Below are 8,842 nucleotides of genomic sequence, written 5' to 3'. Positions count from 1 at the left end.
CTTCTCATCTACATTTTTTTTATTTCTCAAAGGATGTCCTCCATTCCGTCTATAATTCAATTTATTCACGAATGCTTATCCTCTCGTAATGCATCCCTTCAAACTCTCTTTGTCTATTATAAAGTTACGTAGTAGAGATTTTTGTTATAATTCGTTACATACCCAAAAACCTTCGTTGCGATTAGATTAAGATTAGGGATATCAGCAGTAGATACTTAGCTATATTAGGGGGATACAAGGCCTGAGTTGGTGAAGGCCCCGTCCACTTTACCCTGGTGAGTTGATGGCAGTTTTAAATGTACTTACTTTACTTTGGCTGTCTGCTAACGAAGGTGATGAATGCAAGAGTTGATGGGAGAAGTAGAAGAGGAAGGGCAAGGTTTGGGTGGATGGATGGAGTGAAGGAAGCTTTGGGTGATAGGAGGATAGTTGTGAGAGAGGCAAGCGAGCGTGCTAGAAATAGGAATGAATGGCGAGCGATTGTGACGCAGTTCCGGTAGGCCCTGCTGCTTCCTCAGGTGCCTTAGATGACCGCGGAGGTAGCAGCAGTAGGGGATTCAGCATTATGAAGCTTCATCTGTGGTGGATAACGGAGGAGGGTGGGCTGTGGCACCCTAGCAGTACCAGCTGAACTCGGTTGAGTCCCTTGTCTGGCTGGGAGGAACGTAGAAAGTAGAGGTCCCCTTTTTCTTTTTGTTTCATTTGTTGATGTCGGCTACCCCCCAAAATTGGGGGAAGTGCCTTGGTATATGTATGTATGTACTTTACTTTGACGGCGGTTTTTCCGGTCCTATACAGACCTCCACTGTCATTTTATCTTGTTCGTTCAGTTAAAGTAGTCGCACAGTCGACATTATTCACCAATTGATATGATTCCAATAACTCACCAGATGATAAAGCATCAAGATTTGATGCGTCATCCATCCAAAGATTTAAGTCCACAAATAACTAATTCCTTTTTTCTCTATGATAATCATCTCAACGAGTTCATTGAATTCTTCAAGGAAGATACTGGCATTTGCTCTTGGGGGGTTGTAAACTGTTACAATGGATGTTTTTTTTTTTTCTTTTTTTTAACATTTTGAGATTTTAGTAACTTTCTATGAATGTAGAGCCAGACACCCCCAACACACCTACCCTCTCTCGGAATGTGAAAGAAGGTGTGTGTGGGGTGGTGGTGTCATTTCCGTGATTTTAGCCTTGTCAAAGTTATTTTCTGACCCTGCTTTGGAGGTCAAAGGGCATTTTCAAAATGCCCCCACTCGCCCCCATTAGCTACGCCACTGGTCTGCTTTCATTTCAATAAAGTTTTTAAACATCTACTCATTGACTAGTACGTAATTTTATTACTTTTTTTTTCAAGTGTACCCTCCTGATCCCTATTTGATAAAACTAATCCTAATCATTTACCAATCTGTGGTTGCTTCCTTACCTTATCTATGCTTCGACGTCTTGCAAATCCTACTTCTCCGATAAAAATCTCTATTTGCTATTTTTACTTAGTGGAAGAAATATAGAAAAAAGAAGTATTAAACCTGATATGGAGGAAAAGATAAAACTGTATAAGATAATCCTTGGAGGCGCCGTTACATAGGCTATGCCTCACCTCCAAACCTGAACCTGAATAATTCCTGTTTCTTTCGTGTGTAGATTCCTCATTAGCCTCTGCTCCTTCATTTCAGTGAGGGGAGCGGGTGGCTAGTTCATGATATATTATTATTATTATTATTATTATTATTATTATTATTATTATTATTATTATTACTTGCTAAGTTACAACCCTAGTTGGAAAAGCATGATGCTATAAGCCCAAGGGATCCATCAGGAAAAAATAGCCCACTGAGGAAAGGAAACAAGGAAAAAAATAAAGTATAAGAGAAGTAATAGGCTAACACTCAAAATAAAATATCTTGATATCATTAACAGCATTAAATTAGATCTATCATATAAGAAAATATAAAAGCTTCATAAAAACAAGCGGAAGAGAAACAAGATAGAATAATGTGCCCGAGTTTACCATCAAGTAAGAGATCTCTAACCCAAGACAGTGGAAGACCATGGTACAGAGGCTATGGCACTACCCAAGACTAGAGAACAATGGTTTGATTTCGGAGTGTCCTTCTCCTAGAAGAGCTGCTTACCATAGCTAAAGGGTCTCCTCTACCCTTACCAAGAGGAAAGTAGCCACTGAACAATTACAGTGCAGTCGTTAATCCCTCGAGTGAAGAAGAGCTGTTTGATAATCTTAGTGTTATCAGGTGTATGAGGACAGTAGAATGTGAAAAGAATAGGCCAGGCTATTTGGTGTATATGTAAGCAAGGAAAAAATGAGCCGTAATCAGAGAGAGGGATCCAATGGAGTACTGTCTGGCCAGTGAAAGGACCCAATAACTCTCTAGCAGTAGATTAACCTGAAAGATAATGTGTATAATCAACGACTTGTGTACATTATGTACAAACTCTGTTTTTTTTTTAATCTTAAATATTTCTATACTTTCTCTATTTCTGAAACTTTTAGTTTAACACGACCAACAATAAAGAGGCATAGAATACGGAGGCTCTACAAGATGAAAGATGCAAATTCAATATACAGAGCGTATTGCAAGCTGCCCCCTTCTCCCTCTCCTTCTCGTTCCCTGAACAGTATATTGGGAGGAGAGTAATGGAAATGGAAGTACAGGGAACGAGAAGGACAGGGAGACCAAAGCGAAGGTGGGTGGACTGTATCAAGGATGACCTTCGATCAAAGGGATCAACCGGTGATGAGGTGTGCGACAGAGGTAGATGGAGAAAGCTGACCAGAAACATCGACCCCACATAAAAGTGGAAAAGATGTAGACAGAGAAGAAGAAGTGCGTATTGCAAGGAACTCTGCTTACGTTTTTTTCCAAACTAGAATAATGATCCTGTATAGATGAAAGAACTGGATGATAAGAATTAGGACTCATTAATCATCATATGACTATAATATGATTTCTATGAATGTCAATTTTTCCATCTCTTTCTTCTTTTTCGTTAATAATTTCCTCTATCTTTTCCATACTTCATTTCTTTTTTTCAGGGACCCTTTCCCACACAGAATCTCATTTCTTCTATTTCCATTTTATATTTACAAAGATTTTCTTCTCTGCCATTATCAAGCCACACATGAATGTGGTCCTGAATGTTGTAACTGCAATTATTACCCCCGCCAACGAAGTTGGGAGGAGGTTATGTTTTGAAAGGTTTAAATGTCACTCATGAATGGCAGAGGCAAGGGACAGTAACATTGCCATAGCAATCAGAACAATGCCCTAGAGACTGACTGTAGATAGTAGGTTGGCCAGGGTACCAGCCGGCCGTTGAGATACTACCGCTAGAGATTTATGGGGTCCTTTGACTGGATCCTTCTCTCTGGTTACGGTTCTTTCCCTTTGCCTACACAGACACCGAATAGGCTAGCATATTCTTTACAGATTCTCCTCTGTCCTCATACTCCTGACAACACTGGGATTACCAAACAATTCTTCTTCACCCAAGGGGTTAACTACTGCACTGTAATTGTTCAGTGGCTACGTTCCTCTTGGTAAGGGTAGAAGAGACTCTAGCTATGGCAAGCAGCTCTTCTAGGAGAAGGACACTCCAAAATCAAACCATTGTTCTCTAGTCTTGGGTAGTGCCATAGCCTCTGTACCATAGTCTTTCACTGTCTTTGATTAGAGTTCTCTTGCTTGAGGGTACACTCGGGCACAGTATTTTATCTAGTTTCTCTTCCTCTTGTTTTGTTAAAGTTTTTATAGCTTTTATAGGAAATATTTATTTTAATGTTACTATTCTTAAAATATTTAATTTTTCCTTGTTTCCTTTCCTCACTGGGCTATTTTCCCTGTTGGGGCCCCTGGGCTTATAGCATCCTGGCTTTCCAACTAGGGTTGTAGCTTAGCATTTAATGATAATAATAATGATAATAATAATAATAATATATGATCAGCGCCCAAGCCTCCTTTCCACCCAAGCTAGGACCAGGGAGGACTAGGCAGTAGCTGCTGATGACTCAACAGTCTTGGTTTGTAATTTCAATGATTATGGTAGGAGCCGTATGAGAGAGAGAGAGAGAGAGAGAGAGAGAGAGAGAGAGAGAGAGAGAGAGAGAGAGAGAGAGAGAGAGAGAGAATTCCCAGTCCTGATATGTAATTTCAATGATTATGGTAGGAGCCGTATGAGAGAGAGAGAGAGAGAGAGAGAGAGAGAGAGAGAGAGAGAGAGAGAGAGAGAGAGAGAGAGAGAGAGAGAGAGAACCTAAACTTTAATAAGCCAAAACTTCATCAAAGGCCTCTTATCGTCTTTGGCTGTTAATAGTCCCACGAAACCTTCCAATCGATTGGAACGTAAACTAAATATATATAAAAATAAGAAAGTAACGAAAAAAGACCTAACTTGTAACGACCGCTATGCAGTAACTCCCATTGCCACAGTACAGCCACCTCGGCACCAACTTTAGTGTTGCTTCGTCTCGTCCTTGGTGGGTTTTTTTCCCCCTATTCCTTCCACCACACCCACTCCATTCATTGTCATTCAGTTCTATTGAATGTGAAGAGACAGGCATTATACTGTCTGTTTTCCTTTATCATGTCGAGTCGATAACAGATAGCTCTTTCAAAACATGGTCCATTGACAGAGACCCATTATTATTATTATTATTATTATTATTATTGATATTATTATAAATTACGAAGCTTCAACCCTATTTGGAAAAGCAGGATGCTATAAGCCCAGGGGTTCCAACAGGGAAAATAGCCCAGCGAAGAAAGGAGACAAGAAAAAATAAAATTTTTAAGAAGAGTAACATAATTAGAATATATATCTCCTTTATAAACTATAACATTTTTTAACAGAACAAGAAGAAAAATTAGATAGAATAGTGTGCCCGAGTGTACCCTCAAGCAAGAGAACTCTAGCCCAAGACAGTGGAAGACCATGGTATAGAGGCTATGGCCCTACTCAAAACTAGATAACAATGGTTTGGTTTTGGAGTGTCCTCCCAGAAGAGCTGCTGACCATTGCTGAAGAGTCTCTTCTGCCTTTAACCCTATCAGTGCCAAAAAATATCAACAAGCTAGGGTTTTGTGGTCTGGAGAGATCTGGCTTTATCAGAAGTTTTGTTGAATTCACTCCAAGCGCTGAAAGGGTTAACAAGAGGAAAGTGGCCGCTGAAAAATTACAGTGCGGTAGTTAACCTTTTGAGAGAATAAGAATTGTTTAGTAATCTCGGTGTTGTCAGGTGTTTGAAGACAAAGGAGAATAAGTAAGAATAGGCCAGACTATTCACTGTGTGTAGGCAAAGGGAAAATAAGCCGTAACCAGAGAGAATGATCCAATGTAGTACTGTCTGGCAAGTCAAAAGACCCCATAAATCTCTAGCAGTAGTATCTCTACGAGTGGCTGGTGCCCTAGCCAACCTACTACCTACAGGACAAGTGAAACTTCAACAAAGGAGAGAGAGAGAGAGAGAGAGAGAGAGAGAGAGAGAGAGAGAGAGAGAGAGAGAGAGAGAGAGAGAGAGAGATAGACTATTTGTCAACATGGTGAAAATTTTTTAGAAGAAAATCTTCATATGATGACGAATGTCTTCTTCATCTTTGTATGCATCTTTTCCCACTTTTATGTGGGGTCGATGTTTCGCCAGCGTTCTCAATCTACCTCTGTCCCACACTTCATCACCGGTTAATCCCTTTGATGGAAGGTCATTCTTCATATAGTCCATCTGTCACCTTGAAAAAGATTTGGCACAAGGAAAAATTTATCAAGATGTCATAGCAGACTACAAAATAATAATTCTTCAAAAATCGTGAATGAGAAAGAGATGGTCTAGTACCTGGTTCATCTGTTACCTTGAAAAAGGTTTGGTACTAGAAAATCTTTATCAATTAGACATTGCAGAAAACAAAACTAGACTTCTACCTAATTTCATGAATCAAAGAGAGATGGTCTAGCGTCTGGTCCATCTGTCACCTTGAAAAAGTTTTGGTATAAGCAAAACTTCATCAAGAAGACATTGCATACCATAAAACTAGACTTCTTCCAAACTTAATGAATCAAAAAGAGATGGTCGAGTGTGTGGTCCATCTGTCACCTTGAAAAAGTTTTGGTACAGGCAAAACTTCATCAAGAAGATATTGCAGACCAGAAAACTAGACTTCTTCCTAACTTAATGAATCACAAAGACATGGTCCAGTATCTGGTCCATCTGTCACCATGAAAAAGTTTTAGTACAGGCAAAACTTCACCAAGCAGACATTGTAACCCAGAAAACTAGACTTCCACCTAACTTCATGAATCAAAAAGAGACGATCCAGTATCTGGTGCATCTGTCACCTTGAAAAAGTTTTGGTATAGGCAAAACTTCATCAAGAATATATTGCAAACCAGAAAACTAGACTTCCACCTAACTTCATGAATCAAAAAGACATGGTCCAGTATCTGGTCTATCTGTCACCATGAAAAAGTTTTGGTAGAGGCAAAACTTCACCAAGAAGACATTGCAAACCAGAAAACTAGACTTCCACCTAACTTCATGAATCAAAAAGAGACAATCCAGTATCTGGTGTATCTGTCACCTTGAAATGGTTTTGGTACAGGCAAAACTTCATCAAGAAGACATTGCAAACCAGAAAACTAGACTTCCACCTAACTTCATGAATCAAAAAGAGACGATCCAGTATCTGGTGCATCTGTCCCCTTGAAAAAGTTTTGGTATAGGCAAAACTTCATCAAGAATATATTGCAAACCAGAAAACTAGACTTCCACCTAACTTCATGAATCTAAAAGAGACGATCCAGTATCTGGTGTATCTGTAATCTTGAAAAAAATTTGGTACAAGCTAAACTTCATCAAGAAAATATTGCAAACCAGAAAACTAGACTTCCACCTAACTTCATGAATCAAAAAGAGACGATCCAGTATCTGGTGAATCTGTCACCTTGAAAAAGTTTTGGTAGAGGCAAAACTTCACCAAGAAGACATTGCAAACCAGAAAACTAGACTTCCACCTAACTTCATGAATCAAAAAGAGAAGATCCAGTATCTGGTGCATCTGTCACCTTGAAAAAGTTTTGGTATAAGCAAAACTTCATCAAGAAGACATTGGAAACCAGAAAACTAGACTTCTTCCTAACTTCACGAATCAAAAAGAGACGATCCAGTATCTGGTGCATCTGTCACCTTGAAAAAGTTTTGGTACAAGCAAAACTTCATCAAGAAGACATTGCAAACCAGAATAATAGACTTCTTCCTAACTTCACGAATCAAAAAGAGACAATCCAGTATCTGGTGCATCTGTCACCTTGATAAAGTTTTGGTACAGGCAAAATTTCATCAAGAAGACATTGCAGACCAGAAAACTAGACTTCCACCTAACTTCATGAATCAAAAAGAGACGATCCAGTATCTGGTGCATCTGTCACCTTGAAAAAGTTTTGGTACAGGCAAAACTTCACCAAGAAGACATTGCAAACCAGAAAACTAGACTTCCACCTAACTTCATGAATCAAAAAGAGACGATCCAGTATCTGGTGCATCTGTCACCTTGAAAAAGTTTTGGTACAGGCAAAACTTCATCAAGAAGACATTGCAAACCAGAAAACTAGACTTCTTCCTAACTTCATGAATCTAAAAGAGACGATCCAGTATCTGGTGCATTTGTCACCTTGAAAAAGTTTTGGTACAGGCAAAACTTCATCAATAAGACATTGCAAACCAGAAAACTAGACTTCTTCCTAACTTCATGAATAAAAAAGAGACGATCCAGTATCTGGTGCATCTGTCACCTTGAAAAAGTTTTGGTAGAGGCAAAACTTCATCAAGAAGACATTGCCAACCAGAAAACTAGACTTCCACCTAACTTCATGAATCAAAAAGAGAAGATCCAGTATCTGGTGCATCTGTCACCTTGAAAAAGTTTTGGTACAGGCAAAACTTCATCAAGAAGACATTGCAGACCAGAAACCTAGACTTCCACCTAACTTCAAGAATCAAAAAGAGACGATCCAGTATCTGGTCCATCTGTCACCTTGAAAAAGTTTTGGTAGAGGCAAAACTTCATCAAGAAGACATTACAAACCAGAAAACTAGACTTCCACCTAACTTCATGAATCAAAAAGAGACGATCCAGTATCTGGTGCATCTGTCACCTTGAAAAAGTTTTGGTAGAGGCAAAACTTCATCAAGAAGACATTGCAAACCAGAAAACTAGACTTCCACCTAACTTCATGAATCCAAAAGAGACGATCCAGTATCTGGTGCTTCAGTCACCTTGAAAAAGTTTTGGTACAGGCAAAACTTCATCAAGAAGACATTGCCAACCAGAAAACTAGACTTCTTCCTAACTTCATGAATCAAAAAGAGACGATCCAGTATCTGGTGCATCTGCCACCTTGAAAAAGTTTTGGTACAGGTAAAACTTCATCAAGAAGACATTGCAAACCAGAAAACTAGACTTCCACCTAACTTCATGAATCAAAAAGAGACGATCCAGTATCTGGTGCATCTGTCACCTTGAAAAAGTTTTGGTACAGGCAAAACTTCATCAAGAAGACATTGCAAACCAGAAAACTAGACTTATTCCTAACTTCACGAATCAAAAAGAGACGATCCAGTATCTGGTGCATCTGTCATCCTGATAAAGTTTTGGTACAGGCAAAACTTCATCAAGAAGACATTGAAACCAGAAAACTAGACTTCCAACTAACTTCATGAATCAAAAAGAGATGGTCCAGTATCTGGTCCATCTGTCACCTTGAAAAAGTTTTGGTACAGGATAACTTCATCAAGAAGACATTGCAGACCAGAAAACTAGACTTCCAC

The 8,842-nt window shown here is 39.2% G+C and overlaps 1 protein-coding gene across 1 annotated transcript in view; it reads left to right on the top strand.

Annotated features, from left to right (window-relative positions):
* The first annotated feature begins 227 nt into the window (after positions 1–227).
* LOC137652074 (heat shock 70 kDa protein cognate 4-like) overlaps positions 228–8,842 on the top strand; it is a 37,563-nt gene continuing 28,948 nt past the window's right edge. The window contains exon 1 of the mRNA XM_068385282.1: positions 228–275. The gene's annotated coding sequence lies outside the window, so the exon portion shown is untranslated. The remainder of the gene's footprint in view (positions 276–8,842) is intronic.

This window comes from Palaemon carinicauda, chromosome 13 (genome assembly GCF_036898095.1).
Source record: "Palaemon carinicauda isolate YSFRI2023 chromosome 13, ASM3689809v2, whole genome shotgun sequence".
Classification (NCBI taxonomy): domain Eukaryota; kingdom Metazoa; phylum Arthropoda; class Malacostraca; order Decapoda; family Palaemonidae; genus Palaemon; species Palaemon carinicauda.
Note: the sequence above shows the minus strand (reverse complement) of the source record. Positions and strands in the feature narration are given on the sequence as shown.